At 38.4% G+C, this 16,087-nt stretch overlaps 1 protein-coding gene across 2 annotated transcripts in view; it reads left to right on the top strand.

The window, feature by feature from the left end:
* Nucleotides 1-40: 40 nt before the first annotated feature.
* Nucleotides 41-16,087, top strand: part of Ugt8 (UDP glycosyltransferase 8) — a 62,452-nt gene continuing 46,405 nt past the window's right edge. The window contains exon 1 of one of the 2 annotated variants that reach the window (XM_021158526.2): nt 41-241. The gene's annotated coding sequence lies outside the window, so the exon portion shown is untranslated. Of the gene's footprint in view, nt 242-642; nt 663-16,087 lie in introns of those variants that run through there. The other variant, XM_029475273.1, reaches the window with a different exon arrangement.

Below are 16,087 nucleotides of genomic sequence, written 5' to 3'. Positions count from 1 at the left end.
AGTGGCGCGCTGAGGGGGAGAGGGGGCGGGGCGCGCGGGACCCGGCGGAGGAGCAGGCGCGCTGCGGCCCCGAGGGAGGGCACCGCGGAGCATCGCCTGCCCTAGAGCGCCCGTCTTAAGCCCGGCAGGCGCGCCGCAGCTTTCCTCACGCCCAGCCTCCGAGGGCGACGACGCGCGCTCCACAGACCCCGTCCGGCGGCAGAGGCGCTCTCCAACTCCCGCGCGGCAGCCGAAGGACGCGGTAAGCGGCGGGCGCCCGCAGTCGGGGAGGGGAGGGGGCGGGACGGGGAATGGAGCTGCTCCGGGATGCACAGTTGTTCTCTGTCCGAGGTGAGGGAGCGCCGGCGCCCTCTGAGGCGACCGGCGTTGGGAAGCTGTGGAGAGTTCGGTCTTGTCACCCTGCGGCGGGAGCGAATCAAGGGGGCGCCCGTCGGTCCCGACGCGGGACCTTGCACTTGACTGAGGCAGGGATGGGCGGCTGCGGCGGCCGCCTGGAACTCTCCGGCTCGCCGCGTTCTGTCTGAAAGTGCCTGAGGGCTGCGCAGGGAAGGGACGGTCCCCGGCTGCGCGAGCACCCGGGACCTTTCGGTGACCGCAGTAGTGGACAGAAGACAGCACTGTCGCTCGTGGCCCGGGGAAGGCGGACGGGAGTGCGGGGCCGGGTGAGGAGGGGAGAGGCTGGCGGGCCGGGGGCCGTGCGGGGCAGTCGCCTGCTGCTAAGGAGCGCCGCGGCCCGGGATGGGCGCTGCGGGCTTGCAGGCGGGGAGCGCGGCGCTGAGCGCTCCAGGGTGCAGTGCGTCCGGGCAAAAAGGACGCTCAGAGGTGTCTCCTCCAGTCAGCACCTGACCTGTGCGCTCCGGGGCATTGGCTTTGAGGGTTTCAAAAGTTGGGTACCGAGGACGTGCCACTCTGCAGCACTTAGGGACAGGATCACCGCTTCCCCCAGTACCCAGATGCGGTACCCAGGCGTGCAACATCTTTTAGAGCTCTGAAGGGCATGGAGGGACGGGAGTGCTCTGAGTCTCCCAAACTCAAGAAAAGATGGAAACTCTTCTGTTGCGGGAGGAATTAGAACAAGGGAAGGCAGGGCTGACTTTTGAAACCCTGACCCTTTGTTGAGCCTCCACCGTTGTGACACAGTGTCAAGACAGGGCACAAACTTCTATTTCATAAGGCTGTCTGCCCTGTTAAAAGATTCCAAGAAAAACAGTTAAGTTTGGGGGTGGGTGGGCGCAGGGCGGGAATGGATCATCTTAGGCTGTCAAATTGTACAACTTCGTTTAAATTTATGATAGGAATGTGTTGCAATTTGGCTAGATGCCAAATATGCCCTTGTTTCAATCTATAATGCCACATCCCCCACCCCCAACAAACAAATACCCACTTGAATGCAGGCTTACTAACCCATGAGCCTAGATTAAAAAAGACATTCGTTAGAGACAGTCTAGAAACTCTTGCTTAATCAGGATTCTAATAGCATTAAGGGTCACATATTGTTCCTAGCCTTTTTTTTTTTTAATTGAAAAAAAATCACACTTAAGCTTGTGGTAAGAACAGAACTCTTGTTAATCAAATTAACCGTGAGTCTGCAGTTTAATTTTCCCTAAAGAAGAAACGGTTTCTGGTTTGCTTGAGGCCTTCCAGTGACCATGTCTGCTCAGCAACTCTTAATTCTCCTAGATGGTGACTAGGTCAGCATTGCCTGATTTACCTGCCACTGGCAAGGTTAAGTGCAAGTCTAGTGTTGTCTGATCTGTCGCTATAGGAACCCTTTTAAACTATAGGGAAACAGTGTCTGGACATTTAGAACCACAGCCCGGCTTTGTTAGGCTCATCTGAACAACTGCACATAAAACTGGCCTTTTTCTACTGGAGATAATTGAACTCTTTGAGTTCATGCTTTATAGTTTTGTGTTTATACTGAGACTTAGAACACCTGTTATAGTAAACAAATTCAGTAAATATATTTAAGAGAAGATTTTGTAAGATCTAATTTTGATAAGAGTTGCTTTGTAGTTCAGATTTCTATTATTTAAATTGGGGCATTTCAAGGTACCCGTGAGCAGATGTGAGTTTAAGTTATCACTTAACTATTGCTGTAAAGCTTACCATCAATTCTCAGACACCTTTTCAAAATAATTTATAGACCTGGATATCAAATAATGCAAGTTTATTGATTAATTCTCAATTTCCAGAGCACACCTGAAAATTGCCAAGACACATAACCATGGGTACTATTGTTTCCTTATTTTGACAGTATATGAGTTAGTGCTTATTTTTCTACAAAACTTTTCTGAGTTACTCTACAATATTAATAACCAGAACTTCATAAAGGCTAGGGGATAAAATAAGCATTTTGCAAACCTTACTCTATCTTCAGAAGTTTTTGGATATGCCGTGTATGTATGTATGCATGCATGCATGTATGTATGTATGTATGTATGTATGTATGTGGTAGCTGGGTGTCCGAAATTTTTAAGTGTGAATCTGTAGCAGAGCCAACAGTACCATTTTTTGAGGTATACAGACAGAACTATTTTGTTTGCAGTTCATCCTGGTCTTTGCCTAGTGGCCTGAAGTACTAAAATGGAGACAGAAGTACCATTCTTCTTTATATGCTTTGTCTGGGTTCCCTTTCTGTTATCAGCTATCACTTACTGCTGCTGTCAGACTGGGAGTGGGTCCTGATGCTGTATTATCCCTTGCCTTTTTTTTTTTTTGTCCCCTTGAAATGGTATATCTATTGCCAAGTACAAAGCCCACAGATTCCATGACAGATAATTTTTGTTCATGTGCTCTTTGCTGTACCATGGGCTGAATGATTGATGTCCTCAGAAGAGTGACCTGTGTATGAAAGATTTTAATGTTTGTATACAGAAAATTTTGTGCAAGAGATCTTTAGAAGAATATCTTCACTCTAGACAATTTGGCTGTTTTTATTTTGTTAATTGAATCAGCACTTTGATTTCTTTTTCTTTTTTCTTTATTTAAAAAAATTTAAATGGCTTGGGTAATTTTTCTTTTATGTACTTCTTTCTGCCATTAAATCTCATTAACTTGGTGTAGTGTTAATAGTTCCCTACCCTGGAAGCTAAGTAAAAGTGTAATTTGATAGTCCTGCTAACCATCCTGGAGGCTTGTTAAATTTTAAATGTTACTTTGCATACCTGCCTAAGGAGGAGCTACTTAATCAAATCAGTTTGAAAAGAAAAGTCTATTAGTCTTAAAAAACAGTGGCAGTCATAGGTTCTTATTGTGAAGCATTTCATGAACATATATTCTTCCCTCCATCAAGTATTTATTAACAGCATTACAATCTGTGCACTGAGATTATGCAGATTATGCAAACTGAAGTAGTTACTGGTCTAAGAGGGAAATCTATTGGTACATGATCAAGGGCTATAGGGACATTTGTTTTTAGTTATAGTGAAGTACAGTGTCTTGACATTTGAACAACAGTTTAATACACTATAACATGTTTTGCACATCTGAGATAAAGTAGGAAACTAATATTAATACAATAGAATACTGTCATTTAAGTGCTGTGGTAGAAGTGTGATCAGAGTGCCTGAGTCAGGATTTGGAAATGGCTAGTTATCAATTCAGGAAAACTTGAAAGGATTCCTGGAAGGGGACATGAAGTCCAGACAGAGTTTCGCAAATAAGAGCCTTTGAAAGGATTTCTAGAAGGGGACTGAAGTCCAGAGTAGCACAAAAAAGATCTTGCATGTTTGTTTGACACCCTGAGGGGTGTGGGTCTCTCTCTCTATGCAGAATTCCTTTTAAAAGAGGTATGCTGTAGTGAAAGGTCAACTTTATAGCAGTCTAGAGTGATGGATCTCAGACATCTGAGACAGGAACAGCTGTCAGGTATTGGGATGACCTTGATAAGAGGACCTAACTTTGGAAGTGTTACTTGAATGAAGAAGAGAGAGTACTAGTACCGAAGTAATAACATGGCAGAGTCTAGAAGAATGGGTGGTGGATGTGATGGTGGAATATGGAGGAAGGCTGGGATAAGAAGCAGATTTGAGAAGCAGTGGTGTCAACTTCAGCTTGGGCTATAGAGACTCTGAAGTGCTAAGTTCACTATAGATGTGCATTCAATGAATTATTTAACAAAGTTTTGAGAAGGCAGTTCCTAGGTTAGAAAGTAAGTAGGTAGATTAATGGATGAATGATGTAGCATAATTGTAAACATTAAAAGTTGGTGGACTTACCAGGAAAGGTACCAAAATTTGGGAGGAAAATAGACAATTAGAGGGAACATAAAACTTGGCAAACTGGTTTGAGAAATGGGAAGTAACAAAAATGATGTGGAAAACAAGAAGGTGGGTCAGAATGAGGGGAAATGAGAGAACTCCCAAGAAGTGAGCCTTTAGGAGACAAAGGAGACGTGTTAGACAGTCTTGTTCTGCCTTCACTCAGTTTTCCTGTGTTCAGGGTTTTCAGTTCAGTTTTTATCTTTAATCTGCAAAATAGGGATCAAAGCACTTGCATTATAAGGCTTCTGTGAGAATCAAAGACTGGGCTTAAGCCCAATGCCTAGAAGATTACCTACTTGTTTTAATGAAGACAGACTTTGGATTTCTCATTAGAAGACCCATAGTGACTTTTACTTTACAAAATGCTAGCTGACAAGGATTTTTCAAAAACATTTATAAGGTGATCAATTTATACTACTTTATTTGAGAAGCCAATGGATTAACAGACACTGAAAAAAATTGAAGTGAGCAGAGAAGTGAGCTCATCTATGTCCAAGAAGAGGGGGTAGGAGTTGATCCCAGAGTTCTAGGGGGATGCTAAGTTTCCAGAACAGACTCTATTCCAGCTGAACTGTGTTTAAACACCACCTGTCTCCTAAACCATGGCTCTTGGTATTTTAATTATGCCTTGGATGATCTCACAATATATTGGTTGTTTATTTTAATACAGTCTATAAGCAGAAACAAAAGTAAAGGTCGATATCAAAACTTAACAAGCGATAATGTTGTACCAGATGATTCAGAAGATATCTCCCAGTTATCAGGGGCCTTAAACTCAACATTGTGGAAAAGTAACGATTGGCCTGTAACGTAAAAGTAATGATGACCATGGAAGGATGATAGTTGAGGTTTTTTTCTTTCCCCTTTCCCCCTGAAATTTATTATAGTAATGTAAAATATCCTTGTTTTCTATCTTAGTCTTTTTTTCTCTACTTGGATGAAGTAGTTATATCTCATATCCATGATAAACACATAAAATTAAATTTGCATTGTACATTCATAAATATCTTGCTTTGTAGCTAGTGAGTACTTTGGGACAAAAATGTTTACATGAATTGGTTTGGCAACCAGCCAATACTTGAACACAATACACGTTGTTTATATTGGAAGGCATAATAGCTATTATTTGTAATATATAATTATATTTAGCTCAAATTAGTAAACCTTAGTCCATCCTATGTTTAATTCACTTTTTTTTGTATAGTACTCTCTGTAGTATGTGGCTTTAGAACATGTAAAACTTTAATGAAATTTAATGTTTAATGTAAACTTGAAATGCAATTAGTGATGCTGATGGCTTGGCTATTTCTCTTTGAAAGTCTCTAGCCACATTTTCTGCTATCAGTAGTGCCTCTCCTTGGCATAGTTGACTTTCCATGGCTTCCTTTTTTCCCCCCACTCTCCTTACCATACAGTACCCAGTCCTATTAGTTGCAAATAGTAGAGAACTGTGTGGTTTCAGTTTAAGATTTTTTTTTCTATTTCGTATTGTTCACAAACCTAATTTTTCTCACTTGAAACTTTTTTTATGGTCTTTTTTTAGTACACCTTTAGAGAGACAGCAAATCCAAGTTGAAGTTTGCTTAGAGAGGAGTGGTACATGTAGATAGGCATTAAGCATTTTATAATAACCAGAACAAAAACTGCTAGTTTTGAATTGATGAGCTGTATGGTGTCTATGATAGCATAAGTCAGTGGCTGGTTTTAGGCTGGGCCGTTGCCTAAGTTTTAAAATATTTTAGTAGATGGAAAGACTGTATAGTAGGGGCATTTTGGAGATCTTCTTTATGGCCTTAGATTATTTATATGAATTTTTGATGCATAAAATATTTTCAAGCTTCTGTCATGTTTTAACTATTATATTAAGTATACCATGTTTTAATAAGAGGAAACTATGAGATTAATATTTCTCCAAGTGAAAAAAATTGAAGTGTGTGCCCAAGTATTAAAAAGTAAAATTATGTGTACAAATTTGCTACACTTTCTGTAAGATTTTCTTTATGTTGAGTAAATTGAATCCTATGGATTTTAATCTTTTCAAGTCCTGAAGGATATAGGGCAAATACATTTAAGAGCTAGGAAGATAGTTCAGTAGGGTAAGATTTTCTTCCACACACCTCAGCTTGAGTTCAGATCTAAAATGCACCTATACTCAGACATGGGCGTGTATCTGCGAGGCCAGCATCCCTATGGTGAGATGGGAAGGAGAGAGAAGAGAATCCTGGATAGCCTGGATATGCACAGGCTATTAAGCCTGATGTACAAAGTTAGAAAATAACAAAATCTAAACCAAGAGACCTTATCTAAAACAAGGTGAAAAGAGAGGGTTGAAATCTAAGGTTGTCTTCTGACTTCCACATGTGCCAGGAACACAGGTACACACATACACTATATATATATATACATACACATGTACATATGTATATGTATATATATATATATATATATATATATATATAAAAAACACAGATTTTTAAAATAACATAGTTGATATTTTTCTATACTAGTTACATATCTTTTGAATCATATAAATACTGTTTCTAGTAGAAGAAAATGTAGCTGATAATTTAAAAACACCTCATATCTTAAATAAATAAACTAAAGGACATTGCTCTTCAAAGCAACAACAAAGTACATCCATGGGAAGAACCCTCTTTGAGAAACCTATTTAAAATCCAAAGCTTGTTATTCTGCTTAAGTACACACAACAACAGCAAAAACACCAGGGCACACCTCTATAATTGAATGTAATTCAACCTTCAGATTTCTTTTTACAGTCTTTTTGTATAGCACAACTGATATCAGACTTGTAGTCCTCTAGCCTCAGCTTCCAGGTTACCATGTGTCCCCACACTTAGCTACATTATGAAGTTTAAACACCATTTCGAATAATCTTACTATCATTCTATGCCATTACCATAACAATATTGCTAATGTAGAAGAATAGCAAGGGGATTTTCCTTTTTAATTCTGGCAATGACATAAGTGAGAGTGTGCTGAGGTCAGTATTCTGAAAGACCTGCTCAACACTGCAGGTTTTGTGAAACTTTCCCCAAGAAAAATGGCTTGTGTGCTTTCCCTAGCTCTATCTATTGTCCACTTGGTCTTTCTACTGAGTAGGGCTTAAGAGCAAACTAGTCAAACAGGTTTGCCTGTTTATTTGACAGGGATGGCGGAAGCAGGGAAAGGATATGCTTTTAGGGATAAGGGCAAGGCTGAAGTGGTTTTAAGGAAATTAGTGCTAATCACCAACTCTGTTTTCTCCTGACTTTGAAAATATGTTAAGAACATGTCTTAATAGAGACATGATTAGGGTGAGGAAATCGAGAAAGAGAAATAAGGAGCGGTCAATAAGATCTAAGTTAGGGTGACAGAGAAAATGAAAACTGTATTGGAACAAGAAGACATTCAAAGAGAAGCAGCTGGACTCTGTGTTATGCTTTCTGTGAGCTGGCTGTGTCACACAAAGAAACCAGAGTATTGATCTGGGGATGAATGCAATTAAAGCAAAGGCTTGCCTGTGGTATTGGCATCCTATGCAGGGACCTGTTATCCCAGGTTTGAGCTGTATTAGGGATATTTGTGAATGGGATGCAGCTCTGACTCTACCCTTATCTTTTGGAAAATAATAAAATAACTATATTCATGCAGATTTTTGTGTTGTTTTTGAAACAAGGTTTCTTGTAGCTCAGGGTGTTTGAACCTCACTAACTAGCACAGGATGACATTGAACTGCTGCTGATCTCCAATCTCCACTTCCTGGAGAGGGAGGATTTAAGGAGAATATGTAACTATTCCAAACTAGTGTATTTGTCTTTCTGAAGCTTATAAAACTGTTACATGTATCATTGTATTCCTGACCTATCTCAGGTATCTTGCCAGGAGGTAGTAGAATTTTACCATAAGCATGATATAAGGGCTTGCTGAGAGCTATGTGCTGGAGCTATACCAAATACTTCATTTTTGGAAATCATGTGGAAATTACATGATCAAGTCTCTTCTGCCCCGCCCCCCCACTGTGTTTGTTCCTTTCTCTCGAGCTGAAGACTTCTGCCCCTAGTCTATGACAGTGTTTTTCATCTGTCTTTCTGGGCATTCCTCTGTATTTTCTGGGCATTTTTCAGAACTTAGAAAGAAATTCTCAAACCTTAACTCTTTTTTTCTTCAATCCTTCAGCGAGGGTTATTCATGCTCAGAGACTGACTTTCTCTATCTAATACATGATCTGGAGGTCCAACTATGTCTTCTTTTCATCAAACTGAAAAACTTAAGTGTTGAAACACAAATTACAAACTATGACTGGTACCCCATCTGCATCAGCCGTGGCAGATTTTAGAGTTACCTCTGAGTATCCTTTTGTCTCACTTACTGAGTCTGGCTCATTATTCTATTCTGTCTTTTTAATAAAGACCTCCTTTCACATTGCTTGAAACTCATTCAACTTGTGCTGTCTTCCTGTAGTCTCTTCACTCCTCAACTGTGACACATCATTGTTGCTCTCCCACCTTTGCCTTGGTTCCCATGTCATCACCATCTGCTTACTTGCTGTGTATCCTTTACTTTCTTTCAGGGCTATTTGACTGTGCCCCTTATTTTCATCTGAAAACACCAAGCCTTTAGCCAATGTTCATGCCTACACATTGTCTAGCTATATTCTAAATACACTTATGAGACTTACAGCATCTGTCCCTTCAGGCATTTGCTTTGAGACATTTAAGTCCTAAAGTGCCCTAGCTTTCTATGCAAAGGGAGGCTACAAGGAGAGGAATGAAATGAGGAGAACTGGGGACTAGAGAGTAGGGAAGAGAGAGAGAGAGAGAGAGAGAGAGAGAGAGAGAGAGAGAGAGAGAGAGAGAGAGAGAGAGAGAGAGAGAGAGAGAGAGAGAGAGAGAGATTGAGATTGATTTTGGGACTATAACCAAAGACTTTACCTTTGTGCCAGACACACATTTTACCACTGAACTACACCCTCAGTTTTTCCTGTATAATTTCAGATATTCATCTGACAAGCTTTTGACCTTTGAGTCAATTAAAGATTATAGTATCATTGTATCTTTAAACTTATTTTTTAAACTTTACTCTGCATATATTGATGACAATTTAACATTTACTTCTGTCTACCTTCTTCCTCTAAGGAGAACACAGATCCATATATTACCTTGGATAAAAAATTCTCACTAAAGATACACTACAATATTCAATCATCATTGGATGTTATTTTTAGCTCCACACAGGCACTGAAGGAAGAGAGTTGCCCTAGGTTTCTGTATATATATTGATACTTTTGCTGTTTTCTCCCAGGCTAGACCATTCAGACATGAAATGTTTCTTTCTTTGGAATTGGGAACTTTCTGTGAAGAACTCTTAAGTATTTTGAAGACCTCTGTTCTATATAGTCAGTCATAGTGGGAAGGTCTTATAAAGTCATGTCACAGAAGTCTTTATAAATATCACATTCATGTGTGGGCATTTTCCTTTGAATTTATGTGGTGCTTCTTGTAGATCAGTGTGTATTTCCAAGTAATTCTAAATGAGGCTAATAACAAGAAATAATTAGCAGTAATTAAAGGAATTAGGTTTTGTTTCATATTTATATTTGATAGTAAGTGTGCCCAGTGTCATAAAATGTAAGTTGGGAGTTCGGGTTACATGTACTGGAAAGAAGCCTTAGCAACCCTCTAATTCCCTCACCTAGACTTTTTATAATTGCTGCAGATGTTGAAAAGATTACCCAGCTAGGGTGTTTTTGCTCTTTTACCCCCTTTCTTTGTTCTAAGTATCTCCCTTGGTAATTACCAAAGTTCTTGTTTAAAATTACTCCCCTTCCATTTCTTTCTGGACAAAGCAGTAGGAGAAGGGATGGGATTAAAGATATTGTTTAAGATTAAGACAAACTTTGAATATATTTTAGCTCAGCATAAAAAGGAATAAAAATAGAGAAAGAAAAGCATGAACTATGGAGACTATTAAACCTTTTACACAAGTTACCTGTCCGCTGAAAGTAACTAGGGAACTCTTTTCCTCCAGACTAGCTTCCATAATTCTAGAAGTTAGTATTTAGGCTAATAAAAGAGAGAAGACATCAGTGATCCCATACTGGTCCCTGTGGCAACCTGAAAGCAAGATGTATGCACTGATATAGTAGTGAGTAGACTGTAACTGGACTAACCAAGAGGTCTCTTGATTGAATTTGAGGTCAGTTCCACAGGATGGAATTCATACTTGTTACTGTAAACATTCTCAAAACCTATGGCTAGGGAGGTTATAGGCTCCAGCAGGAACCTACTATTGTTGTTTTGATAAATGCTCATTTCTGGCATACTAATTTCTAAATACTTTATGTGCATAAATTTGTGCTATAAATTTGTGCTACTCTCAACCTTGGTCAGAGATATTTCTTATTGCACTGGGTAATGGTTAATGCAGAGATAATGGTTAATAGCTACCCAAAGTGCTGAGAATAATGATTGTAAGTTCTCAATATATAAATTCTTTATCCACAGGACTCATGGAACAGGGTGGACGAGGGAACAGAGGTAGAGAATGGGAAAGAATGCTATGGAATGCCCTTTAGTCATGATATGGCTGTAGCTCTTATAAACTTACCTGTTTGCCTGTATGGGACCTGCTCAAGATAAGCCAGACAGAATTCCAGAACGGATGGAGGAGGGCCTACCAAGGCCCCAGCTGTGGCTGAGGAGCTCTTGGAGGTTGATGGCTATTAGGTGGGGAGTAACTTTTCGTTGGGGAAAGGGAGTGACCTTTGGTAGGTTGCTTGTGCCCTAGTGGATAGCACATATAGCTAATACTAATTGAACTAAGTGATTATAAACAATAACAAAAGCAAAAAGTGTTATGTGTCATTTTGATAATTCTTAAAGACCTGAGGGGTAACTATTACTTAAAACAGTTATCCTTTAAATAAGCCCATTTTAGAATGTTGTTCCAATGTTTTAAACTGTGCTCAATACATACAAACAAGTGCTTCTGGATATCATTGCTTTGATCTTTTCTCTTTAATTTGTGTATTATCCTTTTGAAGATAAAGTTCTTCTTTTTCTTAGGGAGTCCTTATGCCAGATTCTACTGATGGGTTTACAGCTTGGTTGCAGGACCAAGAACATGGCCGGAGACCTGTTGTTGGATCCTTTATAGTAGTTATGCAGCTTTTATGGACCATGAACACTTTATGCTTTCTAAATACATATATACATACATTGAACATACATACATAGTGGATATACACATATAATAAATATATCTACATACATGTATTCTATATATGTAAGTACACTTTAGAGACATTGTTCCTATTTCTATATAGACCAGAATTTGGATTCACTTATATTTAGTACTTAAATTGGGACTCCAGTTGATTTTTAGATGAAAACACTTTTTAATGTATTTCAGATCACTTTACCGAAAATATTTTAAATACTGTGTTTAAGTGTGTTTACATTAGTTTTGCAAAACCAATGTGATAGCAGTGTTATACTAAAGACTGCTCAGCACATGTTCATTGTGGATATATTTGTATAACCTTAGATGCATAAATGACACAAAAATGTACATGCTTTCCCGGTTTTGTAAAGGAGCATCAGAGAAGCGCCCTTCCCAAGTCTTTGGTCCCTGGCTATTCATACAAGTTTGCCATTTTTCAATCCATTTAAGAAGTGTATAATGAACCTATCACACTGCCTGTGTTGGGATTTTATGAAAACAGGCAAGTTTGTTATTCGATTACTAGTGAAGACTTTCATGGAATAAAGTACAGAAATATCTAGAATTTAGGTTTTAGGTCAATTAAAAACCTATGTAGTAATAGGAAATAAAGGATATTTTTGAGAAGTAGAAGAAAGGTTCCCATGCATACATTTCTGTAACATTAAGAATTTCCAAGTAATTGCTAATTGGAAAGAATTTACATGTGTACAGTTGCATTGTAGAAGATCAAAGTTTGACCTAGATTTCCTTAAGATTTACCTGCTGTATTCCACTAAAAGTAAATAGATAGACAGACAGACAGACAGACAGACAGATAGATAGATAAAACAAAGAAATACTAATATATAGAATGCCAGGCTAGACTGTGCTAATATGTGAAAACTTGTCTCCAAACAAAAATTATAATGGACTATTAGATTGAAAAAGAGCAAAGTTGCATTAATCCCCAGGGGCAAAGACTTGAGTAGGTTCCTCAGAAGACCCAATGAATTTCTCTGATTCTCATTTATTTACAGGGAATAATTTTGTGAGTTTTATGCACTTGATTATATCAACAAATCCTAATTAAAGAACTATAAAATGTTATACCACAGCATTTAAAAATATAAGGCATGCGTTATAAAATTATAAATACTTGTTAGAAGTTTAAACCTTAGTCTCAGTTAAGTTAGGAACTTTGCTGTTTACTTAAGGATGTAGTCAGACTCAAAGAATTTCTGTGTTTGCTGGGTGTTGATCACATGCAGAGGCATTGAAATAATTAACACAAAGCTAGTCTGGTCTTAGAAGAATTGTATAAAAGAAACCTAAGTCTTTAGGATGTGTGTGTGTGTGTGAGTGTGTGTGTGTGTGTGTGTGTGTGTGTGTGTGTCTGGGGAGGGGAGAGTTAGTTATACCTAGGACCTGATAAGCATTCAAAATGATTTAATCACATTCTGTTTAAATAAAAAGGAACATTGTTTCTAGTTGTGTTTTTATCATTACCAATGATTCTCAGAAAATGGCTCTTGAGTTAGTACTTTCAGCATCTCCTGTGAATTTGCTAAAAACATAATCTGTGGCTCATCCCAGATCTATAAAGTCATATCATTTGAGGGCAGACTTGGCATCTGTTTCCTTAAGCCTTCCTATTGCTTTTGATGCTGCCTACTTTTGAGGCTCACTAATCTGATACCAGATGCCTCGTTGGTTCATATTCCCAAGTGGAGAAAATTGGTGTTCATTCTGAGATGAACAGCTTGGCTCAGGTTTTAAGATATCTATTCATCAACAGTTCCTGTTTATTTGTTTATAACTTAAACGTATAATACTTTCACTTATTAATTGGTTGGGTAGTCTTAGTTCAGTTAATACATGACTACTCATTATTTCATCTAAAACCTTAGATTTGTTGGCATTTTGTAGACTTTGTACTTGTAGTTACCCAGTAGAAGTAGTTCTTAATTTTATCACAGGATAACAGGAACAGAACAAAATGTTAATCCTGAACCTCAGATGGGCATGATGGTCCCTGTCTTTAATCTTAGGACTTGGGAGGCAGAGCAGGAGTATTTCTATGAGTTAAAAGCCAGCCTAGTCTACAAAGCAATTCCAGGACAGCCAGGGGTCCCTGTCAAAGAAAAACAAACAAAACCAAATAAAACAACAACAAACCCTAGGAGGACCTGGTCTGCAGAAATTCTGTGGACTTGATTGTTGTAACAACCAAGTGTTTAGCCATCTTTAGCATTGAGACATCTTCAGTGTCCACTTATAGTTGAACTGTAGCCATGCTTAAAGATTAGCTATTTATCCAGCCAGTTAAAACATTACATATTAAGTCTATTAGGTACTTACATTATTTTAAGCAAATTGTCCTCTGTCTATTTGTGTTTGAAAGATAATCTACTTCCTTGTAGGTTTGCATTGCTGACTGCTTGAGTGTGATCTTGTCTTGTCTGTTTTAGGACTGTTAACATGTTGGATAGATCCTGGCCTATGTTGACAGTGTACTTACTTTATATAAGTTATCAACCGTACCATGTTCCTAGGGAGCTTATTTCAGAACTACATAGATTGGGACTCCTACTCCTGATCTGTCAAAACATAATTTGTCTTTTAACATGTCTGATGAAGTGTGTGTTCATACTGAAGAGTCTATATAACCTAAATTTGGAAGACAACTTGAATTAATTTCTTATTTGTAAATTTACTACTCCATTGACTTCATCTTGTTTTATGAACCAAATGATAGCATATCAATTTTGTTAAACTCACACTTTTTCCTTCCTTTCCTTCTTTTTTATCCCCCACCCTCCGATGCATGTTAAGTTATTTTCCTAGATCTTTCTGAATTTATTCATAAATCCACGTTTGGGCAAGTGTTATAATAGTAAAGCATGTTCATGATCTTCCAATTTGATAGTGTCACTTGGTAGGTTAGATAAGTAGGCTCAAAGGAATAAAAAGATTGCTAATGACAGAATTTATGGGTACATGATCTTTTTATTTTTTCATAATAAATGGTTAGAATACTGTTTCCATACTTCAAATATGAGCTAACTAAAAAGCTATCTTGGGTTCTAGAATATACTTCCATGCCAAAATCTTAAATAGCCATTTACAACTATTTTAATTAAATTTCTAAATGGGTTTTGATGTCATCTGCAAACCACTGCAGTGTTGCTTTTCCAACTTGCTCTGTGTCTTTGTAAAAACAAATGTGCTCCTCAGAGTGTGCTGCTGTCTTGTCTCTGATATGGGTGCTAATGAGCTCCATGTTGAGTTGTGCTAAAGCTGCTGTAAGTACTTAGCGTGTTGTCTCATATCTACTGAAAGCTCCACAATTGGCAGCTGTTGTTTAAAACAAAAATATTAAAGAGTAAAAGAAAAAAGAAAAAATCCATTTTAAATTATGCATTAACAACATAAGTTAATATAGGGCCTGTGAAATGAATTAGATGAGAGTGGGGAAACCCAGTCCTAAAAGAATGACAATGACAGGTTGGCCAAGGGTTAACTGTCATAGCAATACTAAAGGCATTATTCATATACCCTTGGAGACTGTAGGTAATCTAAGCTGAATGGAGCTTGTAAATGTTTTGAGATTGTTCAACTGCTTATTCTGTGTTCCTTAAGATCCAGGATATACATTGTATTTTTCTGAACTCCTCAAGAGCTAATTTTTAACTCAGGCCTTGCTAGTTTACACCTACAGTTTCTTCAGTAGTGTTACTTGTATAACTCTGCACTGAAGTGTTAGGTGCTAGATTCTTACCAGTCAGTCTGATAGAGAACACCATACAAGTCTTCAGTTGCTTATTTAAAATACAGATTTTTTTTCTACCTAAGCCACAGCCTATTTGCTAAAGAGACCTTGGAATCTGTATGTTTAGCACTTGAGCCCTTTGGGCCCTAAAATTTGAGGATAATTTGACCTAGGTGATTAAAATTTGACTTTTAAGTAGCTAAATTTACCGTGATCAGGCATAAATGGATATGAGATCTCAAGTACAGTGTTTGTTGATATTCATATTGTCCTATCTTCTTGTCCTCTTCATAACTTTGCTTTTATTTTTCCTTCCACTTGGTGGTTGAGAAAAAAAATCCTCCATGTGGACAGGAGCCAGCTATTACTGATAAAGGAAAAGGGTTGAGTTTCTCATTACAGCTTTGCCACCTGTACTGTAGATGTTAGGAGAGAGATAACTGTGGGTAGCTATAGTGAGGAGTGGTGAGGCTGTCTAGCTTGGGGTGTTATAAAAGCAATAGTACTAATGCATTCTATACAACGATTTTAAAAGGTACCGATGATATTTAATATTTTTTATATTTCATTTTATATAAAACAAGATCTGCCAGTTTGTAGTACTTCCAAATAGCTATATCATTCTGACTTTCTATAATAGAATATGTTAGCATAAAGGATAATAAAGTTTATGAAAATTATATTTTCATCAGGACCTTCAAATTGTTAATCACAGATAATTTTTGTTCTTTTCAAAGTAACTGTGTTGCTGGGCAGTGGTGGCACATGCCTTTAATCCCAGCACTTGGGAGGCAGAGGCAGGCAGCTTTCTGAGTTCAAGGCCAGCCTGATCTACAGAGTGAGTTCCAGG

This window comes from Mus caroli, chromosome 3 (genome assembly GCF_900094665.2).
Source record: "Mus caroli chromosome 3, CAROLI_EIJ_v1.1, whole genome shotgun sequence".
NCBI classification, from domain to species: Eukaryota; Metazoa; Chordata; class Mammalia; order Rodentia; family Muridae; genus Mus; species Mus caroli.
This window is presented reverse-complemented; position numbering and strand designations above follow the sequence as displayed.